This window comes from Periophthalmus magnuspinnatus, chromosome 18 (genome assembly GCF_009829125.3).
Source record: "Periophthalmus magnuspinnatus isolate fPerMag1 chromosome 18, fPerMag1.2.pri, whole genome shotgun sequence".
NCBI classification, from domain to species: domain Eukaryota; kingdom Metazoa; phylum Chordata; class Actinopteri; order Gobiiformes; family Gobiidae; genus Periophthalmus; species Periophthalmus magnuspinnatus.
The window spans coordinates 21,833,259-21,853,948 of record NC_047143.1 but is presented as its reverse complement, the minus strand read 5'-3'; the positions used below and the strand labels follow the sequence as shown (position 1 = coordinate 21,853,948).

The 20,690-nt window shown below is 38.4% G+C and overlaps 1 protein-coding gene across 8 annotated transcripts in view; it reads left to right on the top strand.

The window, feature by feature from the left end:
- LOC117385965 (adhesion G protein-coupled receptor L3-like) overlaps positions 1–20,690 on the top strand; it is a 339,155-nt gene that overhangs the window by 36,428 nt on the left and 282,037 nt on the right. For all 8 annotated transcript variants that reach the window (XM_055229021.1, XM_055229023.1, XM_055229022.1 and 5 more), the window contains one exon: positions 4,290–4,371. The gene's annotated coding sequence lies outside the window, so the exon portion shown is untranslated. The remainder of the gene's footprint in view (positions 1–4,289; positions 4,372–20,690) is intronic.

The following is a 20,690-nucleotide window of genomic DNA, read 5'->3' as shown; positions in this document are numbered from 1 at the left end:
GCTGACCGCACCGGCTCAACGGTTCATTCTGGCCGACCTCTGGCATCTGCGTCGCCCCCTCGCCAAAAAATAAATAAATAAAAGAACGCAAACTCCATCAACCATAACGAAGGCAGATTTGACGAAGCGCTGTCGCTGTATCGTCTCAAGCCAAATGTGGAGCAGACATCGTGCCCAGATGATATTCAGAAGTTTGGCAACATAATGCAATTTATTTCTCTTTTTGAAGCGTGCACAAACAGAAAACAGTTTAGTCATTTTTGATCAAGCGCTTTTCAATTCTAATTGGACCGCTCTGCTTTTCTGGCTTTTGCAATGATTTAAATGGTAAAATCTATTTAAATTATAATTTTCATGCACTAAATTTATTCTATGCTATTATACTGTTATTTGGAGTCTTGGGCAATGAATTATTGAGGGATTAGTGCAAAGGTTGTTTTAAATGCAATCAAAAATATATACTTACTGGTTAATTATTATGATTATAGGTAGCTAAGGGAAGGAATTTTGAAGTTGGACTATTTAAATCAATTGTTTTCTTTGGCTTTCAACCATGTTATAACGTTCCCTCAACAAAAACACGTGCCTGAAGAGGTTTTAGATGTTATCCATGTATGTTTCACTAATTTAGCCATCTCAACTGAGCTGCTAGCCTTTGTCACCCATGTTTCCACGTAAGAGTTCTCCATAAATATACAAAAACGTGACCAAAAATGAATGCGATGTGCAGTAGTTTAATAAGCAGGATGCACATTGATTGTATTGTGATGATACTCTGAAGGGGGAGTGATTTAGCACGGAGAGCAAAGGGGAGGAGAGCAAATGTTTAACACATTGTTTTTGGTGAAATATAGCATTTTCAAAACGGTAAAAGGTGGTGATCTAAATATGTTATGTGCTTGCAGTTAATACCTTGTAGATGTCAAATACCCCGTCTTTAACTTATCTGAATGGATGGTCTGTTGCCATGGAGATTTTATTGCTTGGAATTATCCATAGTATGACATTAAACGTTTTGTCTTACATACATTTTCATGCGTGCGGGGTCACCTTTCCACAGATCTGACTGTGAACTTGGCCTGTTGGTGTCACATGCATGTAAACTGAGACAATAGAACATGACATAAAGACAAGCAAAGTTCCACAGTCCAGCTTTAAGTAGGAACACGAAACACACTATTTACATATGTTGACTTTTAAGTTATAAAACTGATATTTAGCATCCTCTTTGGCTGATTTTTTTTTTTCATTTTGAGGTAACAATCTTCTCATTCCTACTCAGATATTTCACTTAAACTAATCTGTTAATTTCTCTCCCTTTTTAATTATCGTAGACATCTTATTTACTATCGCTTCCACATTAATCATTGTAATCACAGCAGGTGAGACTTGGAGCTAATTCGACTCCGTGTACAGCTGTTTATAACGTTATTCCTCCAAACGGGGAATAACGTGGCAAGTTTTTCAACAATAGAGGTGAGATATCGCTGAATGAATTTGAATTTACCCCATGCGGCTTCTAATTAAATGGAACCGCTTTGTAATGAAATAGTATAGAAAAAGTCCCTAAGATGCAAAAAGATGAATTGATGCTCGGGCTGAAGAGAGGAGAGTGAGCTACTGCGAACCGATACAGTATATAATGAGGTCATATTCTCACTTTAAAATGGGTGTATTTTGCATTAAGTTTGTGCAGGTTTAACAAAGAAATATGGTTGTTAAAATGGATTTCTTTTGCCTGTCTGAACACTTGGAAAAACTAATTTTAAATGGTCTGCACTGTTTCAAAGTTATTCTTCACTAACCTTATGCATTCGGGGCATCCTAATTATTAACCATGATGGGTTTATAAGTGCTTTTCACAAATGTCTGAGGCCAAAGCAGAGTTTGTTGTCATGGTAACGCTAACAGCAACTTAACCGACTTTGCACTTCCTGTTTTTATTGGACAAAGGACTTTATAATGACAGCGACAGACAATGGTGGAAGAAGGTACTTGGGTTTTAAGGTTTCATTAAGTAAAAATACAGATACCAGAGCAAAAAAATAACTCAAAAGTAAAAGTATCACATGCAAAAATCTGCTTAACTAAAAGTATTAAAGTACCTGTTTTAAAAATGTACTTGGAGTAGAAAATACAAGCTTTTTTTTTTTGCAGATTTTGAGATCTAATCAAGCTTCAAATGTAGTGATTTTGATACAGATTTGTGCTCAGTTTTGTTCAACAGAAACGGCTGGATCGATATATTTTTTTCTAGCTATTTTTATTTGTGTGTTTTTGTTTGCTCAAACTACGAATGCATTAAAAATAAAACCCGCAGCCTTTTTAGCAGGTCTCAAACAATAAAAAATAGCTTTTTCTTTTCAGCCCTGTTAAAAAATGTAGCGGAATAGAAAGTGCACATGCCTGATCTTAAATGTAGTGAAGTGAAAGGAAAAAGTATCCGCTTAAAAGTAAAGTACATATACCTAAAATGTATGTTTAGATACAGTACTTTTTCTTCCTTATGTTCCACTATTGATAACAGAACAGAGCTGACTTATTGTGCCTCCAAGAGCTCCTATATCCAATATCTATAAGAGGACAAATTTTGCTCAAATAAATGAAAACAGAAAAAAAAAAAATCCCCAAAAATCATGGTGTATTGCAGAATATCATGTGCAATTTTTCGATTATCACATGTGTCGCAAAATTCTGATATTATCGTGAAGCATGCGTCATGTGTCACATCAAATTGTGAGGGACCCTGATTCCCGGCTGTGGGGTGAGAGAGCGGGAGATAGCCATCAAAATGCTAATGCGGTATGGAATATTTACTGCACAGTGTTAATGCAGTTTTAAAACAGGCTCTTTGTCCTGCAGCCCATCCCAGAGCGCTGGTCGGGCCTTAATAAATCAGCCATTAAAAGCTGATGTGACCCGAATAGCGCCTCATACACTGTGAGAACGAGACAACAGCTGAAAAATTTATGAAGATGCCTCTTAAATAGTGGTCGACCCAGAAGAAAGCCAGACCCAGCACTGAGAAGGGAGACAACCACGGTTAAACCAACACGTTTTTATTGAAATTGGGTTTTTATGGCGTCTATATCATGTCGGCAGTCATTATGATGAATTATGGTCTTTTTATGTATCATTTTGTCAGGGATTTATATTGAAAATGGAAACGATCGAAGCCTTGGTCCATAGGGTGGCAGTAGCTAAAGAGGTCACCCATTAATGAATGTTTGATCCTCACCACAAAAACTGCTTAAAGAGCCCATATTACGCAGTTTTTTTTATCTTTATTTTAATGTTTCCTCATCAAAAACAGAACTGGAGTTGTGTTTTGTTTCATTCACACATGTTTAACACAGAAATTCTGCATATTTAGGCTGAGATCTTCTCGAAAAACTGAAAACGCTCTATTCCACCTTGTGATGTCATCATGCAGTAATACAGGAAGTGCTCCATAGTGTTTTGAAACTCCATACTTTTTCATTAGAATCATTTAGATGATTTCAGTCATAGAACTACCAATCTACTGAACTAAAAGTAATATGACGCTCTTAACTTCATGACATCACAAGGTGGAACAGAGCATTTTGAGCTTTGGAGATGTAGACAGACTAATAATAAAGGGTTACTTAAGCATGTCAATGAAACAAAACACAACTCCAGGTCTGTTTTTGAGGAGGGAACAACATTATAACAAGGATTTAAGCTCATACGCATCAATTTTGCATAATAATATAGTATAGCACCATTTAAAGTTTTATTTTATTTATTCTGATGGTTAGACCTTATTTAAAAGAGTTGGTTTTGAAGGTGATAGTGACGATTTTGTCCACTTGCTGTTGAGCAAATACTTGTGGTGTGACTTTTTCAAATCTGGGTTACAAATCTCCGCTAATGAAAAATATTCGATTTAATTTTGTATTTTTTGGGGAAATTACTTGGACTGATAAATGTGTTTTAACTGTATTTATTTTCTTAGCATTGTTTTTTTGTTATCATTCAAATCATAATCTTATAATCTTTCTATTAGCGCTATGACAATTTCAAACTTAATTTCAGTTCTGTGCCTTTTATCTGGACCTAACCCATCATTTGTAAACTATTTGTGGTTTGACTGGTTTCCATGGCTGTTTTTGTGCTGCGTGCCCAAGCTACTAATCCTACTATTGTGTTCTTACTGAATTTACCTCATTCACATTATACTGTTGTGGGTGATTACGTTGCTAAGCCTGTAGTTAACCCTCTTGTCTTTTTCTTGAATGTATTTCTGATATATTTTTGTTTTCTTCCAGGCCTGAACATGCTCGCTTTCCCCGGGATGTAACATGGTGGATTTCTGAGAACCCCAAACAGCACAATCCATTCTTCACACAGGTATTGTACCGTCTCCCTCCTCTCTCCAAACACACCAGCCCTGACAACCCGAGCCGAAACTGTCTTATTAGTGATCATGAATAAGCAATAGATCACGTTCAGCAGACTGCTTACCCCAACACAGCTCCGTAATGAAAAGCATCCGCGTGGGCCAATCCGGGCTTGTTCTTTTGTGTGCGCTAGGATGTTTATGAAAATGATTCCTGATAGGCTCTCATCCTCGTATGCAAATCCACGGGACACTGCTGGTGAAGCCTTTAATTTGTGCCCGATTCGAGGAGGAGGCGGAGCAGCTTTTCGGTCGGCGTACATGGCAACCGTGCATGTTTGGATTTCATTTCCCCCCCTCCCATGCAAATGATGTTTTCAGTGTAATCATGCAAAAGCACAGCTGGCTTCTATTGCACCATGACTTGAGTCTCTCCCTCTCTTACTCTCTCCATTCTTTCTCTCTCTCTCTTTCTGTCTACCACCCAAAATTTTCATCGGGAGCACTTCTCTTCCTGCACACTGATGCTGGACTGCTTTTACTAATATGACTAGATTTAATACAAGGCATGTACGCTAAGTGGATTTCAAAATACATTAGAAAATATTGCTTTCTGATTACACAGCCTTTTAAAGAAATAAGACTTTTGTTTTGCTGTTTTATGTAGCTTGTAGAGCTACTTTGGGCTTAAAGTGGAGTGGAGAATCTTTAATTCTCTACTAACCAAATATATCGCGGTCTAGTTAGTAAAGCAATATGGGGTGTTCCATTTATCAAATTGCAAAAGCTGCGGTTATTTGGGTAATAGACTGTCCACTGTCAAATTATTATTTTTTTTATAGACTAACGATGTAGTTTAGTCTTCTTTCAATTTAAAATGTGCATTATAAATTGAATCCTGAATTGAAAACCTAGTCACAATAGTTGGTAGTCAGAGCGCTAACCTCTCTGCCGCCACAAACCCCATTCCTGCCTTTCATTTCCTTCTTTCTAAACATTTCACATTACTATCTTAAACTGACCTTGGAGTTTTGGATTTGTACATTTTGATAAACATGCAAATAAGGCTGTAGGTGGCGTTTTCTGCATCCATTTGCGTTTTGATTGAATAATGTGTTCGAGTCATTTATTCAAAGCAGGACTCAAATGCATTCACAATAGTCTTATTATTGTTCAATTGTGCTCTGCCTCTTGTACACACCAGCTGAGGCCCTTGTCAACACCACCTCCTCTGCAGGACCCTCTCTATACAGACTGCAGCCAGTGAGCCCCTCGCCTCCCGTAGAGCGCTTGGATTGGATTCAATTAGGGAGATTGTTTGCCCTTCAGTGTTCTGTTGTCCTCCCGCAACCACCCCCAACCAACCTCGACCGCCCCCCTTCCCCGTCCTACCCCACACACGTATACATCCACTTCACTGTCCTACTCCTGTATCACTCGCATTCATCTCCTGCGCTTTCCTTTGCTAGTAGTTGATTGGATTGTAGATTTTAAAAGGGCTTCTTGCTTTTTACTTTTACCACATAGCAATCGGTTAGATAACAGGTATTGGTTACACGCATTTCAATTGGATTTGTATTTGCAAATTTAGCATTATGTTGTTCAACTGGAAAAAAAAAACACGCAATAGAACAGTGATTGGTCAATAACATACCGGTAGATTCATACACCGTTATTTGTTTACATACATACACACGCTCACACACATACATACTGTAGACCACGTGTCAAACTCAAGGCCCGTGGGCCAAATGTGGCCAGCCACATCATTTTATGTGGCCCGCGACAAAGTAAATTAAAAGGTATGACTGTTTTAAAATGTCAGTTTATCATTAGATACACAGTTACACAGCCATTTTTTCATGTCTATGCAAATCCATATGCAATATTTGTAACTTGAATAAGTAATAAATATAGAAACGGTTAATTAACAAGATTCAAAAGTAGTTACATTTATTTTACATTAAATTTGGTTCCATTTAGTGACATTTATTTTACAGTTAGTTACATCTGGCCCTTTGAGAGCGACCATTTTGTTGATGTGGACCTTTGTGAAAATGAGTTAGACACCCCTGCCGTAGACTGTATTTATAAATGGACATGGCTAACCTGCTAGCTGCTGCGTTCTAAATGAGAAGTGAGCATGGGCACGCTTCCAGCTCCATTGACTCTGACCCCAATTCACTTTCTATTGAAAAACGGTCACTCCTCCTGCCATAACTGTTGCTGTCAGACTCGTCATTTTGGTCTTAAAATATTCGTATTAACCCGCTCTACATGACCCTGGTATCTTTATTTCACTATTGTCTCTGTTAATCATGATATGAACATTAGTGCCTTGTTTTCCCGTCGTTGCTCCCGCTAGCGTTAGCAACAGGTTTGATTGACAGCATTGCTAAGCGCCTGGTCTGTGCTAAACCAGAGGTGCAACAACAACAGCCTCGCTCTACTTGAGGTCAAAATTCCCAATTTGGAACTTGGCTCAAAATTCGCTGCTATAACTGCTAGCTTCGATGAGCTTTGTTTGACTGGAGCCGAACGCCATGGATGACGCACACTCCTTTAATCCACTTATACATTCATATATATATATATATATATATATATATATATATATATATATATATATATATATATATATATATATATATACACCCCCCCCCCCACACACACACACACACATCACTTTATAAAATTCTCCTATATGATGGTTAATTATTTTATTGTAATTTCTATACTACGCTACTGTAATTCTAAAACTAATAAATACTGACATCCACACGATGAACACCATATTGTGTTATAATCCTAATTCCACTAAAACCTTTTTAATATGCCTAAGTGTCTTGGTATAATGAAGTTCAGCCAAGTTGTCCAAAAAGATCTCTCACAATTAGATTAACCCCAAACCGAAGTGACCACAAATTACACCAAATCAGGCTTTGAAATGAGGGGCATAATTCTTTGTCGGACCACATTAGAATATGCATTATCCCGGCTTTTCCTTGCGTTGAATTCATGTGACATATTTCAGCTCTAATCCAGCGTGTGATTGGTGAGCTCCTCCGATACTCCATCTCACCGCGGGGACATGTGGAGAGAAAGCAGCGGGTTACGAAACAAGTCATCCCAAATACAGGGCAAGGCCATTGTTCCCGGTGCTTGTATCTGGATCGGCACAAGGCTTCGGTGCGTTTAAGGACCTCCTGCAGCGTGCGGTGTTATTCAAATGACAGCACGAGTCTAGTCTCACCTTCAGACTAATGTGACCATACTTCCTGTGTCAGCAACCTTTACTGTCCTCTGCTCTGCGCCCCCCGAGTCGCACAAACAAATTAATTCCGGCGTTCAATAGAGTTCGCAGTTTCTCAAAGACGGGGTGGGCTACACAACGAGAAAATAGCATGTTGTGTTCTCTCTGTGAATTGTTCCTCATGATAAATGAATAAATATCAGAATGAAACACTTTAGTACTTGTTTATTTCTATAATGAGTCGTAGAAGTTATTTATTCAACTCTCTACAGCTCAAATCTTATTGCAGTACAGAAAAATAACAAAAAATTCCGCACTAGTACAAAGAAAGTCCCCACTATAAATACTGACCTCCAAAAAGTAATGTTCCATCTTTCATATATTGAGCGATAACTCGATATAGTAATAATAATGACAGGCCTAATTCGATCATTCTATCACTTTGTATTTTTGTTTTCTTATCTATGGCCTCACAAAATTGTCGACCTTTTAATGTGAGGTTATTTAACTTTTAGAGGAGGGAACAGCCCATAACAAAGCTAACAAGTAAACACAGACAAATCAGATTCACCTCCCTTAGGCCAGGACTAATCGAGGTCAAGGTGGTATAATTTCTAGTTTTTCAGGCCAGTACCGTCAGATTGAAAATGGCCTTGGATTGGCAGTCAAAATGAAATAAAAAAATAAAGAAATAAAATATAAAAAATAAATACAATTTATATATATATATATATATATATATATATATATATATATATATATATATATATATATATATATATATATATATATATATATATATATATATATAAATTAAATAAACAAATACCAAAAATATAAATACATAAATTTAAATTAATACATAAAATTAAAATTAATAAATACATATTGGCCACATATTTAGCTATAGTGTATTTGTGTTTTTTTGTGTTTTGTTTTGTTTGTTTTTCCCCTGTGCAAACATCTGTTAATCCAGGCTCTAACAATCATGTTGACATTTTTTTTCCCCTGGCCAGCCAAAACCACACGCTTTGACAAAACCTTACACAGATGAGTGGATCTCGAGCTGTATCCTATCGCCCTGATTTCAGAGGGGCGTGATTGACAGGCGGATTAACCAATCAGAGCGACGCATGGTCTGTTTGTGCCAAAAACAAACATAGTGGCTTACACTTAAAAAGGAGGGGAAAAAAACAACCTAAAGGACTTGGATACAGTACAGGTTTTTGCAGAATTAACAATCAAAGCGCCATACACTTATTTATCTCAGGTAAAATTACTTATATTTTGTTCTGAATGTTCTAAGATTTTTTTGTGAGGATATGTCTTCTGCATTTGAGAAACATGTGATACAAATTTACGGCTGTGGTTGGACTGTCTCAGGTTAGGACGAAGGATTTTCACCGTTTTTGTCCGGTTCCAGGCTCTTCTGAATTCCATCAGAATGTAGAAGGGACTGGCTGGTCAGGATTTTTTAAAGCAATCAAACAAACTGTATTTTTGTATTGCTTTTCACAGACCACAAGAGAAACAAAATTCTATCAACTTATCAAATCACAGTTGGAGGGTAAGATAACGTGATACTCTCTCCAAATTGTTCCCACCACTGTTACACATTATTTGTCCTTCTAATTTGCCTACCCGACGTGGTTACCCATAGCTTTAGCCTTTCGAGTGAGTGCTTGACCATAATAGCAGCTGATGAGATTAGCCCTGCCAGGCGTTTTGCTTCTGTTATCTTAAACCCCTGCCGTTTGTTTTCACAGCGCGCTCCCAAGTCCGGACACATCAACGTGATGCAAAACCAGTCATTTGAATGGAGAGGCGGAGGCATGGAGTAAGACTGCTGACATGTGCTGAAACCAATTTGAATTTCTCTAACCAGAGCTAGGCGACTTTGCACATATCTTTCTTATCGTAAGTGTACGTTTACGCGCGCACAGAACTAACCAACCAAATTCAGATCGTTCACACATGTCTAATATATTGCTGGCTGCTACTTACCTCATGCAGTTGAATGCCTCTCCTGGTCAGTCTAATGTAATTGGACTGCACTGTTACTATAGACTGTATAAAAAAAGTGGACCAAGGGAGCGTTGACGTCACCCATAGCGTTCGGCTCCAGCCAAATGAAGCTCATCGCGGCTAGCGGTTATAGGAGCAGATTTAGACCCAAGTTTCATATTGGGATTTCCAGAAGTGAGTATCATAGCAACCAAAAAGCCAATCTGGAAGGAGATTGTTGAAAGTAACATCCCTTCCTCCCCGTACTACTTTTTTAGCAGGGAGTAGGCGCGTAGCAACACTGTCAATCAAACCTATTGCTAACGCTAGCAGGAGCAATCTCGGGGGAAGAAAATACCTGATTTTTGTCTTATCAATGTTCATATCTTGAGTTAAGGATACAATAGCAAAATAAAAATACCAAGATCGGGTGAATATGAACATTTTAATACCACATGATGAGCATTTACAGAGAGAGGGGCCAAAGTTTTCCAATGTAAATTGAATTGGAGCCAGAGTCGATGGAGCCGGAAAGCCCAACCATCCTTACTTTCTGTTTGTAATTCAGCGGCTAGCAGGTTAGCTATGTCCATTTATATATATAATCTATGGCTATTACATGCAATGGGTAATCGAATACGTACAGACTTGGGCAGATGTGTTATAGGGATCTGTGAGATTCAAACCTCAATACCTCAATTGGACCAGACTAGTTATCTGTTTTCCTTGACGTGCATGTAAACGTAGTGAGTGAAAACACACAGTGGAGTGGGCTGAGGAGGGACAGCAGAGCATCCGAACCCTCTAAATGAGCAAATTATTTCAAAGGCACACATTGCTTTATGCACCGCGCCGCTGATAAACACAAATTTGTTGACCCTTCCACAAATTGGTGTTGTCTTGACAACTGCAACTGGCTGGAAATCTATTTGCTCAGACATGTTTGCGGTCATTTGGACTTGATTGGAACGGCTGAATCTGCGGGAGAATGGCACTTAGTCACTCAGCACATAAAGAGAGGAAAAATAATACTGTTTGTCTGCCTTAAAACATTTTTCCACCCATAAATGTCAAGTGCACAGAGGTTGGCGCTACAATGTTTTTCTTGAGATTTCATCATGATGTGCCTTAGTGCTGTTGTGGAATTTTCAAGAAGCAAACCATCAAAGAATTAAAGTAAACTGAGAAGTTGTCTGGAATCTAAGGGTCTGGTTGTGGTCCACACCTAAAAAGTCCACTATGCAGCTTACTAGTCTCCATTGCGTTGCTATTACTTTCCATGTGTTTTTTATTGCTCGAAAATAGCTTGGAGTGGGCTTGCATCTCCACAGATCTGACCTGTAACTTGTCGTTGCATAGATATTTTAAATACTAAGTCGAAAATTCCAGGCAAAGCAATAGCATTGTAATGAAGATGAGCTGCTGGTGGACACTCCAGCAAAAATATTACATAGTGCCCCTATAGAAAGATGCATCCTAATTATAAATGCATTGGAAATAATTGGCTAGCGCTTACAAAATTAGGGGCAAAATAAGACAATTTTCATATTTTAACGAGGCGTTGTAAGTCAGCGTTGCCAAAATGTCATTCCATTATTTGTACAACGAAATATACAATGTAAATATACGAGCAAATGCGCAAACCTTCAGTCAGTTGAAGTCTGACCTATTCACCCGTCTGCACTGGAATAACATGTTTTTGACAATAGTCCAAGTATTGCAGAGTGGCTGGTACATTTGAACGAGGTTATTTTAGTCTTGAGACGATGTTCGCGGAATGTTAGGGTTGTCGTATGCCCCCTTCTGCTCTCCCGGTACCTGCCCTAACAATTCACCATCTTAATAAAACAACAGCTCTGACGGTGAACTCGGCGCCGCGGTGTCCTCCATCATCCCCCTCTGTCCTTGCTCCCTTCTCTCCTCCCAAGTTCCCCACTGTATCCTCGACGTGACCGTTTATGCTAATGTAAACCAACAGGGCGGTATGCAGAGGACGATTAGATCCGAGCACGAGTGTTCACTACTGGGGGATTTCCTGATATCATCCGACATGACAGAGGAATTCACAGCAGCAACCGGGCTAATTTGAACGACATTGATGTTATTGGTGCTCCGGGCGTCGTGTAAGAGATATGAGGTGAGGGATGAGCCACTACTGATGCATAGGCTGGATTTACAACAATGTTAGGTGTAAATGTTATAAAGTTGTGTTTGTTTATCGTTGATTGATTGAGCAAATGTAAACAAAACACGATTTAAGATGCGGCATTTGTTTTTATCATGCATTGTTAAAAAATACTTAAAGTTTGTAGTTGGAAGTGATTATGGTTAATTTCACATTTTTATACAGAGCTTTTTCCACCAGGCAGTCAAAGTGGTTTACATCAAAGAACCGCTCACCCATTCTTGCACACATTCATACACCGGTGTACGCAGACACTGGAGACAAGGTGGGTTAAGTGTCGTGCCCAAGGACACAATGACAGCATTCATATGTGGGAGCTAGAATCGCACCACCAACTTGTGGCGAAGTGGATCTGACAGCTTAACCAATGATGTTTATGTCAAGAGCGGGATTTGAACCGGCAACCACTCTACCAACTGAGCTACTAACATGTTTTTTGTTTTTTTCCTCATAGCCAGATCACGAAATTTATCATATTAAGAATGAATAAAAAATGTATTTAAATTTTTCTTTCATAAAAAATCGTAAACTCTGCCTCACAACTACTTTTATTTATTTTTTTATTTTTTTAATTGACAGAGAATTTAAATCTTCTCTGCACAACTAATTGAATTTTAGCGCTCAAACGGTCTTCAGATAGATATAAGGCAGTGTCCATGACTAATCTGACCAGAACTGACTGAAGAAGCGGCTTGGATGAGCAGCCAAACATATTCACTCCTACAAAAGTAAAAGCCAAAGTTAAATCTTTGTGTCAACTGGACATAAAGCTGACGTTTCGTTGCTCGTCGAAGCCGCTTCTTCAGTTCTGGTCAGATTACTGGTGGACACTGCCTTATATCTATCTGAAGGGAGGAGCTGACTACTCTGAAACTGGAAATGGCTATCGTTTACAGTTTCAACCTTAATGGACCTACATTGAGTCTTAATGGAGTTACTGGCTAGCTCTATTGTTCTCTTTGTTTCCTTAGTTTGCTTTGGGTCGACTACTTTGACGAGTGAGGCATCTTCACACAGACATCTTCACTCAGTTGACAGATTTGAATTTTTCTTTTACTTTATACTTTATTCCTGGCTGACTGATGGATTGCACAGACACTATTTCAAACTGTAATTTACAACAAAAACATGTATGAATAAATAATACAAATGACAAACACATTCCTACAAAGTCTTATCAAATTTGACAAACTTGGATCTTTCTTTGCAGGGATTTGAATCACGCCGTTCCAGCAGAGTCCGGCCTTTGTGTTGGGGTGAGACTGAGTGAACTTGAGCAGTGTTCCTCTGTGGTTTGTCTAACACCGACTCTCCCTTGAACTACTCGTGCACCCGTCCAATTCCGCCGCTCTACCAAGGTGTGCCACTCTAATCAGGTGTGCTTTTGATGTGCAGAGGCAGCAGCAGCAGCCTTACTGAGCCGCTGGATCTCTCTGGACATTAAGGGTAGAGGAGAGAGAAAAAGATTACCGCTAGTCTTTTTATAGAGCATCACTCCATCTTGTTCCTTTTAGCTCACTCATTAGTTTTAGCCGTTCCCTCGGGGGGCACAACTTGCTTTAAACTTGTACCAGGGAAGGCTGCGGCCACATCCTCTGATTTGGCCAGTCACATTCCTGGCAGAGGCGATCTGGAAGACTTTCTATCAATGTCGGAAGTGCACAATACGGATGTGGCAGTGTTCGAGTTGGCAGGTGCTCAGGGAGGTTCAGGCTAGCCCCAAAGAAATGAGCTCGTACTTTGAAATAATGACTGAAAGTAAGTCCCAAAAGTTGTGAATATTACGTGGACTATTTCTGTTATCATTCATTACAAGAAATCTGGAGTGACTGCTGCTACTACAACAACGCCTTTTGTTCCTGGTTTTGTTTCTTTGTTTCTTTGTTCTTTGTAGTAAAAAGTTCTGGAGATGGATCATTTAGTAAATAATATTATTCAAAACAAAAAAACAAAACAAAAAAAAAACTTTGAGAAGAATACACAAATACTACTTTAATACTACTTTATCTAAAATGTATTCAATTTTGATGATCCCGCAAGTAAGGCAGGGACAAACCCGGAACCATGAACGCAAACCACCAGTACTACACACGAACACAGACATGGGCAAACTACGACCCGGGAGTCACACACAGCCGTTTGGGCTTTTTAATCCGGCCCGCCAAACATGACCAAATTATATTAAAATAAGTCAGGGTAAACCTTGTTCAAAGTTCTTCTGCTGTGCTTATTTAACTGAAATTTAATACATTCATAATATTCATTTAATTTATGCATTTGGAAAACAATTTGTACAATGAGCCTTGCATATTCATGCTTTGCTACATGTTGCATTCCAAATCTCTAATGTAATATATACAAATTTATATCTATCCTGGCCTGGCCCTTCTGTCACATTTACACATTGTGACCCATGTGTCAAAAAGTTTCCCCACCCCTGCACTAACACAACAGTACTCTTAGTTAAGTACAATTTCTGGCTTCACTTTCCACCTTTGGCTGTGATAAATCTTTGGAATGATTAAATAATTGGCAAAAGTACTATTATTTGATCTAAAAATATACTTTCAACAGCGGCGGATGAAGTACTCAGTTGTGTTAAGTAAAAGTACAGATACAGAGGTAAAATAAGAGTATCACTTGAAAAAATATACTTAAGTAGTATAAGTATTTAAGTAAAATGTACTTTAAGAATAAAAAGTAAAAGCATTTCACACAAGTGTTGTTAATTTGTTAAATGTGGTGATATTGATTCGAAGCTTGGACTTGAAAACATTAGTCAGGATGTCGCCACGGACATGGTCAAAATAACTCCTCAAATCATATGAAAAGTACTTTTGAACTGGACTGAAAAGTAAAAAGTGTAGTGGAGCAGAAAGAACAGATACTGCTCTCAAATATAGTTAAGTAAACGTAAAGAGCATCCACAGTAAAATATACTTAAGTAAAGTACAGATACCAAAAAATTCTACTTGAGTACAGTACTTTTCTTCTTGTAGTTCATTACCTTCCACCACTGGCTTTCAATACTGCTAATTATTCATGTAACTAATTGACGGAGAAAAATATAAGTCTCACTGATTAAATGACCCGAGACTGCCCTCAGCCAATACTTACCTCACTTTTTTTTTAATCAAATTAAAATCGTAGGTGAGAGGAGGACATGGCTTTCTCTCATTTTTAAAAAAGTCACCCTTTCTTTCACATCGAGTTGTAAAATCAGCCGTTTCGTTGCGCGGATGCTCGGTTGTAGGAGGTAATCAGGAATCGTCAGATGTGAAGTGTCCTTTGCTCTGACTCAGGAGTGCAGGGTTTAGCAAGCGGAGGTGTACTAATGGAACCTGTATCCACTATCCACAAATACACAGGCCAATGTGTTTAGCCTAGGAAAATGGTGACACAGAAAGATAATAGAAGCTTGACGTTGCCTCGTAATTAGCTAAACCAGTGATGATAAAACACCTCTTAGTATATAGGAAAAAATTTTATGTTGGTAATTTTTTTTTCCAGAAATTATGCAACAGAAATGGATTTTGATTCAATTGCCTCCACCCATTCACAAATATAGGCACATTTATTATGACTACTCTGTGTCTATGACTACACCATTCAGACATAATGAATAACCGAATAACCAATTATCTTAATAACGGTGCTCATGGGTGGGGCATATTGTGCTGGAAGTGAATATTTTGTTATTAAAGATGAATTATGTCATTTCTTTTAGTGCATTGAGGTGTTATTACTTCACTGGAATATTCCGCACTGTCATTAAACTTTTCTATGTTCATGGAGACTACCGCGCCCAGATCAGCAGAGAGGCAAGTCCGCTCACAGTAATCCATGTTTTCAAGGTTTGTCTGTCAATAAATGTAGCTGTAGTTGAGTAGATGTTACATTTATATGAGTTTAATGCCATACTATATCCATATTATATCCCTGTGGAGACAAACAGGTGAAAAGTTACATAGTGCACTTTAAAAGTCATGTGAACACACAAATTGTTAGACAAACATTAGAGCAAGTTGGACATGGATCAAATTATAATGACAAGATTTAAGTGGATTATTAAATGCATGTCTGTCAATGGTGGAATGGAATGAAGTAAAAGCAGTAAAGTACTGTTATTAAGTAAAACATTTAGGTATGTGTACTTAATTCAGTTTTAAATTGGATACATTTTACTTCACTACATTTTAGAGCGGATAGGTGTACTTTCTACTAAGTAAAGGCATTTTTATAATGGTTTAAAACCTGCTGAAAAAGTTGAGGGTTTATCTTTAACATATTAATAGTTTGAGCAAACAAAAATACACAACATATGCAGTAAATATGCGACAGACTGGAAAAAAAACTATAAATACTCTTGTTTCAGTTGAGCAAAATTCAGCACAAATCAATACATTCGACTCTTCTTTACACCTCAAAATCTATGCAAAATACTTTTTAACGAATACTTTAATACTTTTACTTAACCAGATTTTGTCATGTGATACTTTACTGTACTTCTTTCACCGCTGATGTCTTGTTATCCATTATTATTCACAAAACATGCTCTTGTGGCTAACCTAGCTGCGACGTCACGCTGCCACAACTTTCTACATCCACTTACAATTTAAAGTTTCTTCTCTGAAATTCCTAATCAAAATATCCCTACGCATACCACGCTTGTCCGACCCTTTGCAACTAGCAGTCTCATCCAAAAACAGACAAAATTATGGATTCGCCTGTTGTTATACGATGTCTTCTAAATACACATATCCTTAAGGTGCTATCTCAACCGTCCTGTCCAGTTTTACAGCGGCTTTTAAACCCGGTTCCTCCAATCTGCCTCCTTTCGCTTCTCCCCCTTGACGTATATTTACAACCTGGGGCTTGCAATAAAGGATGAAATTTATGACTTAGTTTTTAATTAGAAATAATGTCTTGTAGCGGTTAAGTGATAGATGGTTTAATCAATATATAGACTGCGGCAGGCAAGATGACGGACAGGGGTGCAGAGTAGCCTAACTTAACACTTGAAGAAATATGTTGTGTTTGCTGTAAGATTATTTGAGTTATTGTAATAATTTTTTACATTTTTTTTTTTTTTTTTTTTGAGTTGTGCTGTTTTCCAATCGACATTTCCCTTCTCAGAGCAAGAACGGTCCAACTTTGTCACACCAATTATTTGTACCTCAAGAGAGTCCCTTTTGTGTTCCGACTACAATTCTTTGGCTTTAAATAAAATAGACTTGACTTTCAGTGAATGGGAAGTGACAAGCAACAGGGACCGCAATTCTCCAAATAAGGAAATAGATTTTATTTCGCTGTTATGCCAGGTTGTGTGAGGGGGGGGGAAAAAAAAAAGTGAGTTGTGTTTTGAAGTGCAGTAATTAAATAGGAATCAAGTCAATGGGATTTGTTTCCTGGCACTCCGGATGATTGGGTAATACACACCCGGGAAAGAGTTATGGCACTCGATAGGGACACAACGATGCCGCTTTTTTCCAGGACGAGTGAGTATGAGTACTTCATTTTGAGTACTTGCCGAATCTGAGTACCAATACGGAAACCAGACATTATTGTACAGTGGTTCGATTACAAGATTGAGTTGGATGCAATAAGACACGAATCATGTACAGCACCTCTAGGAACGTTAGCGTGCTACTATGTTAACACAAGTACTGCGTCGATATCGTTTGAACTATAAACACTTTTAAAAGTCCTAAATATTTTCATTTTGTGAGAGTTATGTATGATTAAAGCTGATCTTAATATGCAAAACAGTTAACGTGCTTCTTTATGGTCAAATTGCAGTTATAGTGGTATCGGCTCTTGGTATCAGCAGCCCATTGATGAGTATGAGTACTGGTATTGGTATCGGTGCATCCCTAGCACTCAACAAGTGAAGTTTAGTGGCATCGGTTTTAAATAAGATTACAAATGTGGGACAATGGATACAAGACAAAATGCGACTGCAAATATTGAGCATTGATACTACTACATACTATTCTTATCAATACAAATACAAATGTCTTTCAGTTTTTATTTCTTGAACGTAAGCGGTACAGAATTTTTATCGTCGCCATTTATCACTCAGTCACGTCAGTTTTTATAGGGGCTGATTTATACCTAATTAAGATGCCCATTTCTGAAACGAAGTCTATGTGAATTCATTTAAAGGTCCTATATTATGCAAAAATGACTTAGTTTTAATGTTTTAATAGTTTAGTTTAGTTTTAGTTTGTGTGCTAAACCTGTGCGAATGAAACAAAATACAACTCCAGGTATGTTTTTGATGAGGAAAGAACATTAACAGATCAGAAAATGGCGTAACATGGGCCCTTTAAATAACGTTAGTAGTGGATAGTTAGTGATATGCTCAGTTACTTCTCACTGTATGAACCGTGGTTGCTTGCTATATCACAATACCTCAGTAACTACATAAGCTCGGACATACGAATACTTTAGGTGTGAATAGCTCGGGTTCAGTTTCACGATGCATATTTCAGTGTACATGACCATGGGGATACGATACCGTCTCTCCAGACCACCTACCTCAAAGAAAGCCCTAATTGAGACTCTAACCTTATCCACACACACAAACACAATATTAGCCCCATTCAGAGATGACCCTCACAATGCCGTTCTTTCTCATTGATTAGTGTTGCGTTCAGTGGCCCGGAGTGGGGTCAGGCCTGTAATGACGACTGTGGGCTTTTGTGTTCATGCTCTCTGAAATAGAATAAGCAGAAAGACATGCATCCTTGGTCTTTTTAGTCAATGGTTAACTGTTCTCCCAAGCATCCAAGCGTATCGCGCCATAAGTCTTTGAGCTGTTCCTTCAAGAAGTCGGAGCCAAAATACGCTTAAAGGGCCCATGTTACGGTATTTTCTTATCTATGTTATAATGTTTCCTCATCGCAAACATACCCGGAGTTGTGTTTTGTTTCATTCACGCACAAATTTGCATATTTAGGCTGAGTTCTTCTCTCAAACAGAAAACAATCTGTTCGACCTTGTGATGTCACATGGTAATACAGGAAGTGCGCCACTGTGTTTTTAAACCCCATACACCTTCGTTAAAATCATGCGGATAATTTCAGCCTTGAAATCCATCCTTCCAATCTCAGCTAAACAAAAGGTAAAAGGTAGTTCATATCCTGAAGCAGTAGTTTTCAAGTAACCGCAAGGTGCAACAGAGTATTTTGAGCTTTGGAGATGTTGACAGACTAATAATAAATGGTTTTTCAAATGCGTGGGAAGGTTTTTGATGAGGTAACAGCATTATAAACATGGCTTAAAGGTTAAAGACTCAATTTTGCGTAATATATGGGCTTTAAGTAAGAGTACTGTTACTTCAAAGTTATGTTAAGTAGATGTACAAACTTGTGGTCCAAGAAGTAAGTAAATGTATTTGGGGAAATTTGTAATCACCTTATAGTATAGTATAGAAATAACTCTTTGGCTGTAACGTCTGGTTGATAGTTTAATCCAATTGGAAGGGCAATATAAATATAACCCCAAATCAGATATTTTCATAATATAATATAACCACAATACTTATTTTTGCTCAAGTACTCTTACATGGTGCATGAAAACTACTCCCAGGTAAGCATACTTTTAACTGAATACCTACCCACCTTTTACTTCCCTTCCATCTGTCTGCATGTCATAGCTTATCTTTTCCCTTTGTGCAATATAAGCGCACAGATAAGCAACATCTAGGGGCCCAGAGTTACTCATGTCTGCCTTGTTCATTCACCAGAATCCACCAAGTCCCATTGATGCGCATTTCCCATACATGCAGGTGGGCCGTGTCGTAACCACAATGCCCCGCCTGGCCTATTCTGAGCAAACAGACATCCAGTCATCAGGAATGCTTTTGTACTAGCTGGGAGCACCACGTAATGCCCTCGATATGAATGTGCAGTGCAAAGAGTACACACGGCTAAGTCCACAACAACATGCCGCTGGTGGGTAGGTAGCTTTAGCTCAGATTAGCCGTGAAGGTAGGAATTATTCATCGGCTGCTGAGAGATAGGTGCAGTGTACAAGGAAAACATTATTCCATGGGATTTTTGGGAGTGTTTGCCCATAAGCTTCTGTAAGTCTCCAGGTGTCTGCAGTTGTTTTTGTAGCTCTGAGTGGGATTTGCGTTGTCTACGGTAAAGAATGACATAGCCTACTTCTCGCTGTATGACACACAATTGGCGTGGGTCGGGCCGGGAAGGAGAGACGTTTAATTTAATTACAAAATCAATTATACGAGACCTGAACGTTCCTCGGTATGCTATTAAGTTTAGCCGTCTCCATGGTGACAAGCAAGTAACGCCATCAGGGCATGTTATAGTTTAGATTTGTGGAGTGGCGAAGCAGCTCAAAAGTAAAAATGCATGTTTGGTTTTTTTTCAGATATTGAGGGTGTTGGCCAATAAAACACATGTAATTGAATAAATGCAAGAAAAGAAGATTTGTAATGTCATACTGTGGAACATTAGACCATGCGGAGAAATTACATAGCGATCTTATCTAGGTCTGAACAAGAACTGACCAAGATCTTACCTTGGAAATCTTGCTTTTTTGCTTTTTTTCTAACTCTTCAGCCCCATCTTTGCAAAGTAATACTTGTTTTGAGACATTACATGCAGCGTTGTAGTTCGGAGGTAAGTTTACGGTCCACTGACCTTGAAGACAATTATATTACACAATGGCGAAGCATCCACCAAAACTAATCACTTGTACGTTTACTGACCTCTTGTGACCAGAGTGGGCTTCATTTGACCTTTAAGTTGTCTCTCTGGAAATAACACTCTTCCTCCCTCTTCAATGACATGTAAAAATAAGATTATACCAGCCTCTAGCGCCTCCATACCTGGCTAAAGGTAATGGTGTAGTCTAGCACA